Here is a 16,431-nt window from a genome sequence, read left to right as displayed (position 1 = left end):
AGGGGGAAATTATCCAATACCAGACCCAGGGGAACGTGTTGATCTGTGGGGACCTCAATTCAAGAACGGGCGAAGAACCAGACTTCACCAATAATCAGGGAAACAATTACGTTTTCGGGAATAACCACTTTGACATCCCTTCCCTTCCATACAGACATAACTGCGACAAGCAGTCAAATACCAACGGAAAACAGCTACTACAGCTCTGTCGAAACCTGGGTCTGTACATTGTCAATGGTAGGTTCATAGGAGACCTCCTAGGAAGATCGACCTATTGCTCACCTCTTGGCTGCAGCACAGTAGACTATATGATTACAGACTTAGACCCATCCTCTTTCAGAGCATTCACAGTCAAACCACAAACAACACTGTCAGATCACAGTCAAATTACTATGTTCCTCAAAAAGACAGAAACAAACAACATAGAAACACAACCCAGTAAACTGTACAACACCAAAAAATCGTACAGATGGGCCAAAAACGACACGGAAAAATACCAGAAAACAATTAGCAATGCATCAACTCAAGCTCTCTTAGACACCTTTCTGGATAACATATACACTCACAATAAAGAAGGCGTAAACCGGGCAGTTAGTAAACTAAACAATATTTTTGATAATTTGGCAACAAATGCAAACTTGAAAGCTCGCAAGAACAAACCCAAAACAAAAAACTATGAAAAATGGTTTGACCGAGATTGCCATAACATGAGGAAAAAACTTAGAAAAATATCAAACCAAAAACACAGACATCCAGAAAACGAGGAACTATGCCTTACTTATTGTCAGACACTAACACAATACAGAAACACACTCAGAACCAAAAAAGAGCAATATATTAAGAATACACTCAGCTCCATGGAGGAATCCATTGATTCCAATTGTTTCTGGGAAAACTTGAAAACACTACACAAAAAACAACACGACGATTTGGCCATTCAAAATGGGGACACATGGGTAAACCACTTTGAAAAATTATACCAGAAAAACACACTAAGACCAGAGCAACACCATATATGCAAAAAACTGGAAAAGCTAGAAATGGCCATAAAAGATAACCAAAACCCACTAGACGCCATAATAACAGAAAAAGAACTTCTTGAAAAACTCAAGGACCTGCGACCAGGAAAAGCCTGCGGGACAGACGGCATACTAAACGAGATGATTAAATACACAGACAACAAAATGAAACTGGCTATCCTAAAACTCTTCAACTTGGTTCTGAGTGTCGGTTATTTCCCTGATATCTGGAACAAAGGACTCATAACGCCCATATACAAAAGTGGGGACAAAATCGACCCAAACAACTATCGAGGCACCTGTGTAAACAGTAACCTGGGGAAGGTTTTCTGTAGCATCATAAACAAAAGACATAAACTTCCTTGAGGAGCACAATGTCTTGAGTAAAAGCCAAATTGGATTCCTGCCAAACTATAGAACATCCGATCATATCTTCACCCTACAGACCCTAATTGACAAACACGTTCACCATAACAAAAGCAAAATCTACGCATGCTTTGTAGATTTCCAGAAGGCTTTCGACTCCATCTGGCATGACGGTTTATTTCTGAAACTTATCGAAAGCGGGGTAGGAGGGAAAACATATGATGTAATTAAATCAATGTATACAAACAACAAATGTGCAGTTAAAATTGGAGACAAACAAACAAAATACTTCCCACAGGGGCGGGGGGTGACGCAGGGCTCGCCAATCTCACCGACATTCTTTAATATTTACATAAATGGATTGGCAAAACTACTTGAACAATCTACAGCATCCGGCCTCACCCTATATGAATCCAAGGTTAAATTCCTCCTCTATGCAGACGACCTGGTTCTGCTGTCACCAACTAAAGAGGGGCTACAGCAGAACCTGGACCTGCTGGAGTCGTACTGCCAGACTTGGGCCCTGACAATAAATCCCCAAAAAACCAAAGTCCTTGTGTTCCAGCAAAGATCCAAACATCAGGGACCCAAAATAAATTTCACAGTAGGAACAACCAAAATTGAACAAACCACTAACTACACATACTTGGGCTTAAAAATCAGTTCTACGGGAAACTTCAAACTGGCTGTGAATGAACTGAAAGAGAAAGCAAGAAGGGCTTTCTATGCCATCAAAAAATCAATCCAACTAGAAATCCCAATTAGCATTTGGCTCAAAATTTTCAAATCAGTAATTGAACCAATTGCACTCTATGGCAGTGAGGTATGGGGACCGCTAACTCAACAAGAATTTGCAAAATGGGACAAACACCCAATTGAGATCCTACATGCAGAATTCTGTAAAAGTATCCTCCGGACTCAAAGGAAAACAGTAAACAATGCATGCAGGGCGGAACTAGGCCAATATCCATTAATAATCACTATCCAAAAAAGAGCCACCAAATTTTGGAATCACCTACAAATGAGCAATCCCCAATGCTATCACTACGACGCCCTGAAATGCCAAGAGCTGACCATAAAGAAGAATACCCTCAGTCAACTAGTCCTGGGACTCAGTGAAGTAACTACTAACAATACTAACAATAACCAGCCCCAGGACAGTGACAGGGTAACACAAAGAATTCGACCCAACACAATCGTCGCTAAGCAAAAGGAAAAATATCTGACATATTGGGCAGAAACAACAAAAACCCAAAGCAAACTCAATTGCTACTTGGCCCTAAACAGACAATACAACATAGCTGATTACCTGACCATGGTAAAGGATAACAAACTGAGAAGAACCTTGACAAGGTACAGACTTAGCGAACATAGCCTAGCGATCGAAAAAGGCAGACACAGGCAGACCAGGCTGCCAAGAGAAGACAGGATATGCTCTCACTGCAGTCAGGGAGTAGTGGAGACAGAGATGCACTTCCTCACAGCCTGCGGAAAATATCAGGGCATCAGGGAGAATTTCTACCAAAAATTCTCACAAATATGCCCTGATTTCAGAAATCTGAATGACAACCAAAAGCTCCCATTCCTACTGGGAGAGGAGAGAAGCTGTGTAACACTGGCGGCACACTATGTTACAGCTTGCCATGAACAGAGGGACAACCAGTAAACTAAGAAAAGAATATATATAAACAATGCGAATGCATATTTATACACTCAGGGACATACCTGTTTATACACTGTATGAATAGAACTGCGATTTGAATTGTGAATTGTGAATTGGGAGAGCATGAGGAGAGGGGGAGGGAGAGTAAAGCAGGGAGAGACAGGGGAGGGAGAGAGGGTAAGGGAGGGAAAGAGTGAGGGGCTGGGACGGGAGGGAAAGAGTGAGGGGGTGGGACAGGGAGGGAGAGCTTACCTTCTTCCTTCCTTCGCAGGGGTCCATCGGGCCACCTTCCCCCCCACCAGACGCGCTCTCTCTTCTCCCCCCCCGACGCGCTCTCTCTTCTCCCCCCCCCGACGCGCTCTCTCTTCCCCCCCCCGACGCGCTCTCTCTTCCCCCCCCGACGCGCTCTCTCTTCCCCCCCCGACGCGCTCTCACTTCCCCCCCGACGCGCTCTCTCTTCCCCCCCCGACGCGCTCTCACTTCCCATCCCCGACGCGCTCTCTCTTCCCCCCCCGACGCGCTCTCTCTTCCCCCCCCCGACGCGCGCTCTCTTCCCCCCCCCGACGCGCTCTCTCTTCCCCCCCCCGACGCGCTCTCTCTTCGCCCCCCCCCGGACGCGCTCTCTCTTCCCCCCCCGACGCGCTCTCTATTCCCCCCCCGACGCGCTCTCTCTTCCCCCCCGACGCGCTCTCTCTTTCCCCCCCCGACGCGCTCTCTCTTCCCCCCCGACGCGCTCTCTCTTCCCCCCCGACGCGCTCTCTCTTCCCCCCCCGACGCGCTCTCTCTTCCCCCCCCGACGCGCTCTCTCTTCCCCCCCCGACGCGCTCTCTCTTCCCCCCCACCCGACGCGCTCTCGCTTCCCCCCCCGACGCGCTTTCTCTTCCCCCCCCGACGCGCTCTCTCTTCCCCCCCGACGCGCTCTCTCTTCCCCCCCCGACGCGCTCTCTCTTCCCCCCCGACGCGCTCTCCCTTCCCCCCCGACGCGCTCTCCCTTCCCCCCCCCGACGCGCTCTCTCTTTCCCCCCCGACGCGCTCTCTCTTTCCCCCCCCGACGCGCTCTCTCTTCCCCCCACCGACGCGCTCTCTCTTTCCCCCCCCGACGCGCTCTCTCTTCCCCCCCCGACGCGCTCTCTCTTCCCCCCCCGACGCGCTCTCTCTTCCCCCCCGACGCGCTCTCTCTTCCCCCCCCGACGCGCTCTCTCTTCCCCCCCGACGCGCTCTCTCTTCCCCCCCTGACGCGCTCTCTCTTCCCCCCCCGACACGCTCTCTCTTCCCCCCCGATGCGCTCTCTCTTCCCCCCCCCGACGCGCTCTCTCTTCCCCCCCCGACGCGCTCTCTCTTCCCCCCCCGACGCGCTCTCTCTTCCCCCCCCGACGCGCTCTCTCTTCCCCCCCGACGCGCTCTCTCTTCCCCCCCGACGCGCTCTCTCTTCCCCCCCGACGCGCTCTCTCTTCCCCCCCCGACGCGCTCTCTCTTCCCCCCCGACGCGCTCTCTCTTCCCCCCCCGACGCGCTCTCTCTTCCCCCCCGACGCGCTCTCTCTTCCCCCCCCGACGCGCTCTCTCTTCCCCCCCCGACGCGCTCTCTCTTCCCCCCCCGACGCGCTCTCTCTTCCCCCCCCGACGCGCTCTCTCTTCCCCCCCGACGCGCTCTCTCTTCCCCCCCCGACGCGCTCTCTCTTCCCCCCCGACGCGCTCTCTCTTCCCCCCCCGGACGCGCTCTCTCTTCCCCCCCCAGACGCGCTCTCTCTTCACCCCACCAGTCGCGCTCTCTCTTCCCCCCCCAGTCGCGCTCTCTCTTCCCCCCCAGTCGCGCTCTCTCTTCCCCCCCCAGTCGCGCTCTTTCTTCCCCCCACAGTCGCGCTCTCTCTTCCCCCCCCAGTCACGCTCTCTCTTCCCCCCCCAGTCGCGCTCTCTCTTCCCCCCCAGTCGCGCTCTCTCTTCCCCCCCCAGTCGCGCTCTCTCTTCCCCCGCCAGTCGCGCTCTCTCTTCCCCCCCCCAGTCGCGCTCTCTCTTCCTCCCCCAGTCGCGCTCTCTCTTCCCCCCCCAGTCGCGCTCTCTCTTCCCCCCCGACGTGCTCTCTCTTCTCCCCCCGACGCGCTCTCTCTTCCCCCCGCCGACGCGCTCTCTCTTCCCCCCCGACGCGCTCTCTCTTCCCCCCCGACGCGCTCTCTCTTCCCCCCCGACGCGCTCTCTCTTCCCTCCCCCCCGACGCGCTCTCTCTTCCCCCCCCTCGACGCGCTCTCTCTTCCCCGCCCCCCGACGCGTTCTCTCTTCCCTCCCCCCCGACGCGCTCTCTCTTCCCCCCACTCCGACGCGCTCTCTCTTCCCCCCAACCCCGACGCGCTCTCTCTTCCCCCCCACCCCGATGCGCTCTCTCTTCCCCCCCACCCTGACGCGCTCTCTCTTCCCCCCAACCCCGACGCGCTCTCTCTTCACCCCCCTGACGCGCTCTCTCTTCCCCCCCCGACGCGCTCTCTCTTCCCCCCCCACCGACGCGCTCTCTCTTCCCCCCACCGACGCGCTCTCTTCCCCCCCGACGCGCTCTCTTCCCCCCCGACGCGCTCTCTCTTCCCCCCCGACGCACTCTCTCTTCCCCCCCCCGACGCGCTCTCTCTTCCCCCCCCGACGCGCTCTCTCTTCCCCCCCGACGCGCTCTCTCTTCCCCCCCCGACGCGCTCTCTCTTCCCCCCCCGACGCGCTCTCTCTTCCCCCCCCGACGCGCTCCCTCTTCCCCCCCCGACGCGCTCTCTCTTCCCCCCCGACGCGCTCTCTCTTCCCCCCCCGACGCGCTCTCTCTTCCCCCCCCGACGCGCTCTCTCTTCCCCCCCCGACGCGCTCTCTCTTCCCCCCCCCGACGCGCTCTCTCTTCCCCCCCCGACGCGCTCTCTCTTCCCCCCCCCGACGCGCTCTCTCTTCCCCCCCCCGACGCGCTCTCTCTTCGCCCCCCCCCGGACGCGCTCTCTCTTCCCCCCCCGACGCGCTCTCTATTCCCCCCCCGACGCGCTCTCTCTTCCCCCCCGACGCGCTCTCTCTTTCCCCCCCCGACGCGCTCTCTCTTCCCCCCCGACGCGCTCTCTCTTCCCCCCCGACGCGCTCTCTCTTCCCCCCCGACGCGCTCTCTCTTCCCCCCCCGACGCGCTCTCTCTTCCCCCCCCGACGCGCTCTCTCTTCCCCCCCACCCGACGCGCTCTCGCTTCCCCCCCCGACGCGCTTTCTCTTCCCCCCCCGACGCGCTCTCTCTTCCCCCCCCGACGCGCTCTCTCTTCCCCCCCCGACGCGCTCTCTCTTCCCCCCCGACGCGCTCTCCCTTCCCCCCCGACGCGCTCTCCCTTCCCCCCCCCGACGCGCTCTCTCTTTCCCCCCCGACGCGCTCTCTCTTTCCCCCCCCGACGCGCTCTCTCTTCCCCCCACCGACGCGCTCTCTCTTTCCCCCCCCGACGCGCTCTCTCTTCCCCCCCCGACGCGCTCTCTCTTCCCCCCCCGACGCGCTCTCTCTTCCCCCCCGACGCGCTCTCTCTTCCCCCCCCGACGCGCTCTCTCTTCCCCCCCGACGCGCTCTCTCTTCCCCCCCTGACGCGCTCTCTCTTCCCCCCCCGACACGCTCTCTCTTCCCCCCCGATGCGCTCTCTCTTCCCCCCCCCGACGCGCTCTCTCTTCCCCCCCCGACGCGCTCTCTCTTCCCCCCCCGACGCGCTCTCTCTTCCCCCCCCGACGCGCTCTCTCTTCCCCCCCCGACGCGCTCTCTCTTCCCCCCCGACGCGCTCTCTCTTCCCCCCCGACGCGCTCTCTCTTCCCCCCCCGACGCGCTCTCTCTTCCCCCCCGACGCGCTCTCTCTTCCCCCCCCGACGCGCTCTCTCTTCCCCCCCCGACGCGCTCTCTCTTCCCCCCCCGACGCGCTCTCTCTTCCCCCCCCGACGCGCTCTCTCTTCCCCCCCCGACGCGCTCTCTCTTCCCCCCCCGACGCGCTCTCTCTTCCCCCCCGACGCGCTCTCTCTTCCCCCCCCGACGCGCTCTCTCTTCCCCCCCGACGCGCTCTCTCTTCCCCCCCCCGGACGCGCTCTCTCTTCCCCCCCCAGACGCGCTCTCTCTTCACCCCACCAGTCGCGCTCTCTCTTCCCCCCCCAGTCGCGCTCTCTCTTCCCCCCCAGTCGCGCTCTCTCTTCCCCCCCCAGTCGCGCTCTTTCTTCCCCCCACAGTCGCGCTCTCTCTTCCCCCCCCCAGTCACGCTCTCTCTTCCCCCCCCAGTCGCGCTCTCTCTTCCCCCCCAGTCGCGCTCTCTCTTCCCCCCCCAGTCGCGCTCTCTCTTCCCCCGCCAGTCGCGCTCTCTCTTCCCCCCCCCAGTCGCGCTCTCTCTTCCTCCCCCAGTCGCGCTCTCTCTTCCCCCCCCAGTCGCGCTCTCTCTTCCCCCCCCGACGTGCTCTCTCTTCTCCCCCCGACGCGCTCTCTCTTCCCCCCGCCGACGCGCTCTCTCTTCCCCCCCCGACGCGCTCTCTCTTCCCCCCCCGACGCGCTCTCTCTTCCCCCCCGACGCGCTCTCTCTTCCCTCCCCCCCGACGCGCTCTCTCTTCCCCCCCCTCGACGCGCTCTCTCTTCCCCGCCCCCCGACGCGTTCTCTCTTCCCTCCCCCCCGACGCGCTCTCTCTTCCCCCCACTCCGACGCGCTCTCTCTTCCCCCCAACCCCGACGCGCTCTCTCTTCCCCCCCACCCCGATGCGCTCTCTCTTCCCCCCCACCCTGACGCGCTCTCTCTTCCCCCCAACCCCGACGCGCTCTCTCTTCACCCCCCTGACGCGCTCTCTCTTCCCCCCCCGACGCGCTCTCTCTTCCCCCCCCACCGACGCGCTCTCTCTTCCCCCCACCGACGCGCTCTCTTCCCCCCCGACGCGCTCTCTTCCCCCCCGACGCGCTCTCTCTTCCCCCCCGACGCACTCTCTCTTCCCCCCCCCGACGCGCTCTCTCTTCCCCCCCCGACGCGCTCTCTCTTCCCCCCCGACGCGCTCTCTCTTCCCCCCCCGACGCGCTCTCTCTTCCCCCCCCGACGCGCTCTCTCTTCCCCCCCCGACGCGCTCTCTCTTCCCCCCCCGACGCGCTCCCTCTTCCCCCCCCGACGCGCTCTCTCTTCCCCCCCGACGCGCTCTCTCTTCCCCCCCCGACGCGCTCTCTCTTCCCCCCCCGACGCGCTCTCTCTTCCCCCCCCGACGCGCTCTCTCTTCCCCCCCCGACGCGCTCTCTCTTCCCCCCCCGACGCGCTCTCTCTTCCCCCCCCCGACGCGCTCTCTCTTCCCCCCCCGACGCGCTCTCTCTTCCCCCCCCGACGCGCTTTCTCTTCCCCCCCCGACGCGCTCTCTCTTCCCCCCCCCGACGTGCTCTCTCTTCCCCCCCCCGACGCGCTCTCTCTTCCCCCCCCGACGCGCTCTCTCTTCCCCCCCCGACGCGCTCTCTCTTCCCCCCCTGACGCGCTCTCTCTTCCCCCCCCGACGCGCTCTCTCTTCCCCCCCCGACGCGCTCTCTCTTCCCCCCCGACGCGCTCTCTCTTCCCCCCACCGACGCGCTCTCTCTTCCCCCCCGACGCGCTCTCTCTTCCCCCCCCTGACGTGCTCTCTCTTCCCCCCCCGACGCGCTCTCTCTTCCCCCCCCGACGCGCTCTCTCTTCCCCCCTCCGACGCGCTCTCTCTTCCCCCCCCGACGCGCTCTCTCTTCCCCCCCAGACGCGCTCTCTCTTCCCCCCCCGAGACGCGCTCTCTCTTCCCCCCCCAGTCGCGCTCTCTCTTCCCCCCCAGTCGCGCTCTTTCTTCCCCCCACAGTCGCGCTCTCTCTTCCCCCCCAGTCGCGCTCTCTCTTCCCCCCCCCAGTCGCGCTCTCTCTTCCCCCCCCGTCGCGCTCTCTCTTCCCCCCCCAGTCGCGCTCTCTCTTCCCCCCCCCAGTCGCGCTCTCTCTTCCCCCCCCCCAGTCGCGCTCTCTCTTCCCCCCCTCAGTCGCGCTCTCTCTTCCCCCCCCCAGTCGCGCTCTCTCTTCCCCCCCCCGCAGTCGCGCTCTCCCTTCCCCCCCCCAGTCGCGCTCTCTCTTTTCCCCCCCCCAGTCGCGCTCTCTCTTCCCCCCCCCGCAGTCGCGCTCTCTCTTCCCCCCCCCAGTCGCGCTCTCTCTTCCCCCCCCAGTTGCGCTCTCTCTTCACCGCCCCCCAGTCGCGCTCTCTCTTCCCCCCCCCAGTCGCGCTCTCTCTTCCCCCCGCAGTCGCGCTCTCTCTTCCCCCCCCGAGTCGCGCTCTCTCTTCACCCCCCCAGTCGCGCTCTCTCTTCCCCCCCCCGTCGCGCTCTCTCTTCCCCCCCCGGTCGCGCTCTCTCTTCCCCCCCCCAGTCGCGCTCTCTCTTCCCCCCCCAAGTCGCGCTCTCTCTTCCCCCCCCAGTCGCGCTCTCTCTTCCCCCCCACAGTCGCGCTCTCTCTTCCCCCCCCCAGTCGCGCTCTCTCTTCCCCCCCCCAGTCGCGCTCTCTCTTCCCCCCCCGCAGCCGCGCTCTCTCTTCCCCCCCCAGTCGCGCTCTCTCTTCCCCCCCCCAGTCGCGCTCTCTCTTCCACCCCCCCAGTCGCGCTCTCTCTTCCCCCCCCAGTCGCGCTCTCTCTTCCCCCCCCCCAGTCGCGCTCTCTCTCCCCCCCCCCAGTCGCGCTCTCTCTTCCCCCCCAGTCGCGCTCTCTCTTCCCCCCCCAGTCGCGCTCTCTCTTCCCCCCCCCAGTCGCGCTCTCTCTTCCCCCCCCCAGTCGCGCTCTCTCTTTCCCCCCCCAGTCGCGCTCTCTCTTCCCCCCCAGTCGCGCTCTCTCTTCACCCCCCCCAGTCGCGCTCTCTCTTCCCCCCCCAGTCGCGCTCTCTCTTCCCCCCCCCAGTCGCGCTCTCTCTTCCCCCCCCCAGTCGCGCTCTCTCTTCCCCCCCCAGTCGCGCTCTCTCTTCCCCCCCCGAGTCGCGCTCCCTCTTCCCCCCCAGTCGCGCTCTCTCTTCCCCCCCCCAGTCGCGCTCTCTCTTCCCCCCCCAGTCGCGCTCTCTCTTCCCCCCCCAGTCGCGCTCTCTCTTCCCCCCCCAGTCGCGCTCTCTCTTCCCCCCCCCAGTCGCGCTCTCTCTTCCCCCCCCCAGTCGCGCTCTCTCTTCCCCCCCCGTCGCGCTCTCTCTTCCCCCCCCAGTCGCGCTCTCGCTTCCCCCCCCGAGTCGCGCTCTCTCTTCCCCCCCCAGTCGCGCTCTCTCTTCCCCCCTCCATTCGCGCTCTCTCTTCCCCCCCCAGTCGCGCTCTCTCTTCCCCCCCCCAGTCGCGCTCTCCCTTCCCCCCCCAGTCGCGCTCTCTCTTCCCCCCCCCAGTCGCGCTCTCTCTTCCCCCCCCCAGTCGCGCTCTCTCTTCCCCCCCCCAGTCGCGCTCTCTCTTCCCCCCCCAGTCGCGCTCTCTCTTCCCCCCCCAGTCGCGCTCTCTCTTCCCCCACCCCAGTCGCGCTCTCTCTTCCCCCCCCAGTCGCGCTCTCTCTTCCCCCCCCCAGTCGCGCTCTCTCTTCCCCCCCCCAGTCGCGCTCTCTCTTCCCCCCCCCAGTCGCGCTCTCTCTTCCCCCCCCAGTCGCGCTCTCTCTTCCCCCCCCGTCGCGCTCTCTCTTCCCCCCCCCAGTCGCGCTCTCTCTTCCCCCCCCCAGTCGCGCTCTCTCTTCCCCCCCCAGTCGCGCTCTCTCTTCCCCCCACCCAGTCGCGCTCTCTCTTCCCCCCCCAGTCGCGCTCTCTCTTCCCCCCCCCAGTCGCGCTCTCTCTTCCCCCCCCGAGTCGCGCTCTCTCTTCCCCCCCCCAGTCGCGCTCTCTCTTCCCCCCACCAGTCGCGCTCTCTCTTCCCCCCCCCAGTCGCGCTCTCTCTTCCCCCCCCCCAGTCGCGCTCTCTCTTCCCCCCCCCAGTCGCGGTCTCTCTTCCCCCCCCCAGTCGCGCTCTCTCTTCCCCCCCACAGTCGCGCTCTCTCTTCCCCCCCCAGTCGCGCTCTCTCTCCCCCCCCCCACAGTCGCGCTCTCTCTTCCCCCCCAGTCGCGCTCTCTCTTCCCCCCCCGCCAGTCGCGCTCTCTCTTCCCCCCCCCAGTCGCGCTCTCTCTTCCCCCCCCCAGTCGCGCTCTCTCTTTCCCCCCCCCGTCGCGCTCTCTCTTCCCCCCCCAGTCGCGCTCTCTCTTCCCCCCCCAGTCGCGCTCTCTCTTCCCCCCCCCAGTCGCGCTCTCTTTTCCCCCCCCCAGTCGCGCTCTCTCTTCCCCCCCCCAGTCGCGCTCTCTCTTCCCCCCCCCAGTCGCGCTCTCTCTTCCCCCCCCCAGTCGCGCTCTCTCTTCCCCCCCCCAGTCGCGCTCTCTCTTTCTCCCCCCCCCAGTCGCGCTCTCTCTTCCCCCCCCAGTCGCGCTCTCTCTTCCTCCCCCCAGTCGCGCTCTCTCTTCCCCCCCCCAGTCGCGCTCTCTCTTCCCCCCCCAGTCGCGCTCTCTCTTCCCCCCCCCAGTCGCGCTCTCTCTTCCCCCCACAGTCGCGCGCTCTCTTCCCCCCCAGTCGCGCGCTCTCTTCCCCCCCAGTCGCGCGCTCTCTTCCCCCCCCAGTCGCGCGCTCTCTTCCCCCCCAGTCGCGCGCTCTCTTCCCCCCCAGTCGCGCGCTCTCTTCCCCCCCAGTCGCGCGCTCTCTTCCCCCCCCAGTCGCGCGCTCTCTTCCCCCCCAGTCGCGCGCTCTCTTCCCCCCCAGTCGCGCGCTCTCTTCCCCCCCCAGTCGCGCGCTCTCTTCCCCCCCAGTCGCGCGCTCTCTTCCCCCCCAGTCGCGCGCTCTCTTCCCCCCCAGTCGCGCGCTCTCTTCCCCCCCCAGTCGCGCGCTCTCTTCCCCCCCCAGTCGCGCGCTCTCTTCCCCCCCCAGTCGCGTGCTCTCTTCCCCCCCCAGTCGCGCGCTCTCTTTCCCCCCCAGTCGCTCTCTCTCTTCCCCCCCAGTCGCTCTCTCTCTTCCCCCCCCAGTCGCTCTCTCTCTTCCCCCCCCCAGTCGCTCTCTCTCTTCCCCCCCCAGTCGCTCTCTCTCTTCCCCCCCCAGTCGCTCTCTCTCTTCCCCCCCCCAGTCGCTCTCTCTCTTCCCCCCCCCCAGTCGCTCTCTCTCTTCCCCCCCCCCCCCCAGTCGCTCTCTCTCTCTCTTCCAACAACAACATGCCCTCGAAAAGGCCTCGGCACCGCCGGGCACTCCAGCTGGTCCTTAATATATGAAACATGCTTGGAACTCTATTTTTCCTTGCATTGCATTTGCCTAAAAAAACCAGAAGGGGCTACACTTGAAAAGTAATTAAATTGATTGTGAACTGCTGAGGAACGCCATGTGAGTACACACGAGAAGTACTTAATGCAGATGGTCCACCATCACCTTCTCAAGGGCAACAAATGCCAGCATCGCCCACATCCCAAGAATGAATGTTAAAAAATTGGCTGTGCAGCTCTTTGCGAGGTCCTGAGGTTGCGAAAAGGGTGCTGTAGAAATCAAATCCTCCCCTCCTTATCCTGCGCCTCGCCTGACAGGTGGCATTGAGCAGGAGTCGCTGGATGGTGATGGGGAGCAGCGAGCCCTGGCTGGCTGACTTTCTCCACTCCAAGCGAGGGGCACTGAGCCAGCTGCTGTGGCCCCCGGTTGGGGCTCACTCCTGTTGAGCAAGTTGAGATGTCAGGAATGCTTCATTCTCACCTGTTCGGGATACGGCAGCGCCAGAGTTCGCCAAGAGCAAAAGGAAATTGAGGAGAGTCATGGTTGAGCAGGAAGTGCTTTCCTGGACCTTACCCCCTGGAGCATTGCTTGTGACCGAAGAGAGTTTGAATTTATAAAACAGAATGTAACAGGAACTGAAAGTTACAGAAAGGGCGCTCGCTAACTTTTCCCGGGACGGTGAACTCCAAGGGTTGGTGCGCTGTGCCCCGGAGTGGAGTCGGTCGGTCTGCCACAAGGTGAAATTGGACATTTGGGGAGTGATTTAATCTGATTTCTGGGATGCGAGTCTGGATCCAGGGTCAGAGGTTGCACATGTGGGCGGGATTTTATGGAAATGGGCGAGGAATTTAAACTGGAACGAGCTGTGGGTTTCGACCGGGTGACTCACACTTTTTAATTCGTTCACTTTATTCCGATTTCGCGATTCGGTAAAAACCTGCAGAAAATTTCTCCGAACTGAAGATTTACTTCTCGAACATTGGGGCATAGAGAGAGAGAGAGAAACTGAAACACGGGACGAGACACATACACAGATACTCTGATACAGAGAGAGACACACACAAACACGTAGACACACTGAAAGAGACAGGGACAGACGCAAACATAAGGAGATAGACGCATACACAGAAGCTCTGATAGAGAGAGACACACTGAAAGAGAGACACTCAAACAGGGAGAGAGACACACATACTGAAACTCTCCCCTCTTCCCTTAGGCAGTCCCTCGGAACCGAGGATGACTTGCTTCCACTGAGTTCGCAGGTGACTGATGAGTCCAATGCGCGACCTACAGTCTGTCATAGGTGGGGCAGACGGTGGTTGAAGGGGTGGGTGGGTGGGGTGCTTGGGTTGCGCTCCTTGCGCTGCCTGTGTTTGGCTTCTGCTTGCTCCCGGCGAAGAGACTCGAGGTGTTCGGCGCCTTCCCGGATGCTTCTCCTCCACTTTCTGCGGTCTTGGCCCAGGGATTCCCAGGTGTCGCTGGGGATGTTACATTTTTTCAAGGAGGCTTTGAGGGTGTCCTTGAAGCGTTTCCTCTGCCCACCTGGGGCTCTCTTGCCGTGCCAGAGCTCCGAGTAGAGCGCTTGTTTTGGGAGTCTCGTATCGGGCATGCGGACAATGTGACCCGTCCATCGGAGCTGATCGAGCGTGGTCAAAGCTTCGATGCTGGGGATGTTGGCCTGGGCAAGAACACTGATGTTGGTGCGCCTATCCTGCCAATGGGTTTGCAGGATCTTGCGGAGGCAGCGTTGGATATACCTCTCCAGTGCTTTGAGGTGCCGGCTGTACATGGTCCATGTCTCTGAGGCATACAGCAGGGCGGGTATCACTGCTGCTCTGTAGTCCATGAGCTTAGTGCCGGGTTTGAGGTCCTGGTCTTCAAACACTCTTCCTCAGGTGACCGAAGGCTGTACTGGCACACTGAAGGCGGTGTTGGACTTCGTCGTCGATGTCTGCCCTTGTTGACAGTAGGCTCCCGAGGTATGGAAAGTGGTCCATGTTGTCCAAGGCCTTGTCGTGGATTTTGATCATCGGGGGGGCAGTACTGTGTGGCGGGGGCAGGTTGGTAGAGGACTTCTGTCTTACTGATGTTTAGTGTAAGGCCCATGCTCTCATATGCTGCGGTGAAGGTGTTGACGATGGTTTGGAGTTCGACCTCCGAGTGAGCGCAGACGCAAGCATCGTCTGCATACTGTAATTCGACAACAGAGGATGGGACGACCTTGGATCTGGACTGGAGGTGACGGAGGTTGAACAGTTTCCCGTTTGTTCTGTAAATTAGCTCCACTCCAGTGGGGAGCTTACTGAGGGTGAGATGGAGCATTGCAGCAAGGAAGATTGAGAAGAGCGTTGGTGCAATGACACAGCCTTGCTTGACCCCGGTTTATAAGTGAATTGGGTCTATGGTGGAACCGTTGGTCAGGATCACGGCTTGCATGTCGTCGTGAAGCAGGCGGAGGATGGTGACAAACATTTGAGGGCAGCCGAATTTGAGGAGAACTCTCCATAATCCCTCACGGTTGACAGTGTCGAAGGCCTTTGTGAGATCAAAGAAGGCCACGTACAGCGGTTGGTTCTGTTCCCTGCATTTCTCTTGTAATTGACGTGTGATGAAGATCATGTCCATTGTGCCCCTTAGTGGGCGGAATCCGCATTGCGACTCTGGGAGGAGCTCTTCGGCCACTGGGAGAAGGCGATTGAGGAAGATACTTGCGATGGCTTTCCCTGTGGCAGACAGCAGGGAAACTCTTCTGTAATTACCGCAATTGGACTTGTCACCTTTCTTGAAGATGGTCACAATTACGGCGTCTCTGAGATTCCCTGGCATGCTCTCCTCCTTCCAGATAAGAGAAATAACCAACACCTTGTTCCGTCAGAGGGACAAGTACAGGGCTTCATGGCAGCACCCTCGCTCCAAGCACTGGCATCTGCTGGACTACATCATCGTCCGAGTGAGGGACCGCAAGGACGTCCGCATCACCCGCGCCATGACAGGAGCTGATGACTGTTGGACAGACCACCGCCTAATCCACTCTGTCATCTCCATCAATGTAGCCCCAAAACAGCGGCGGCAACAGAAACAATGCCGCAGGAAAATTAACGCTGGAGCACTCAAAGACCCCGCTAAGAAAGCCCTATTCAGCCTTCGCCTCACAAACAACCTGACGACTCCCAGTAATGCAGAGACACAGAGTGCCCACAGCGCCTGGTCTACACTCAAGGCCTCCATAATCAGCTCCTGTGAAGAGACGCTCGGTCACTCGACCAGGAAACACCAAGACTGGTTCGACGAGAACGACCAGGAGATCCAAAAACTAATAAGCCGCAAGCGCAAGGCATTCCTGATCTGGAAACAACAACAGAACTCGAGAGGAAGAAAGCAGCTCTACAGAAGCCTGAAGGCCGAGGTCCAACAAAAAACTCGCGACCTAAAGAACAGATGGTGGGTGGAGAAAGCGCAGGGGATCCAGCAGCTAGCCAACAACCACGACATGTGTGGATTCTTTAGCGCAGTCAGGACCATCTACGGCCCAAGCACCCAAGGCCCTACCCCACTGTGGGCCAAGAACGGAGAAGTACTCATCAAGGACAGAGAGGCAGTCAGTGCCCACTGGAAGGAGCACTTCGAAGATCTCCTTAACCGCGACTCTGTCTTCGACGCGAGTGTCCTCAACTCCATCCCGCAGCATGCTATCCGCCACCATCTCAGCACAACCCCAGCCCGGCATGAGGTTGAAAAGGCCATCCGACAACTGAAGAACAACAAGGCCTCAGGAGCAGATGGAATCCCCGCCGGGGCACTAAAGCATAGCGGAGAAGCACTACTGGTGCGAATTCATGAACATACTGAAACAGAAAGACAGAGAGAGACACTGAAACACAGAGACACACACATTGAAGCACCTGGCGACTATGGCCATACTGAAACACACGAGAGTGATACACACCAGGGAGAGACACAGACAGTGAAATACACTGGGGGAGAGGGAGACACGCACAAACATGGAGAAAAACATATGCTCTAAAGGAGGGGACACATACACTGAAGCACACAGGTAGAGAGACACTCTGAAATTCAGAGACACACACATGCATTCAAACACATGGAGAGTGATGCATTCAAAACACACAGAGAGAGATGCACATCCTGACTGTGTACACAATAGGCCTGAATTTGC

General features: G+C 60.8%; 1 pseudogene; it reads right to left on the bottom strand.

The window, feature by feature from the left end:
* Positions 1 to 12,795, bottom strand: part of LOC147113820 (acid sphingomyelinase-like phosphodiesterase 3b) — a 49,660-nt pseudogene extending 36,865 nt beyond the window's left edge.
* Positions 12,796 to 16,431: the final 3,636 nt, after the last annotated feature.

Source organism: Somniosus microcephalus, chromosome 8 (genome assembly GCF_052327205.1).
Source record: "Somniosus microcephalus isolate GS21.2 chromosome 8, FLI_Smic_1.0, whole genome shotgun sequence".
In the NCBI taxonomy this organism is placed as follows: Eukaryota; Metazoa; Chordata; class Chondrichthyes; order Squaliformes; family Somniosidae; genus Somniosus; species Somniosus microcephalus.
This window is presented reverse-complemented; position numbering and strand designations above follow the sequence as displayed.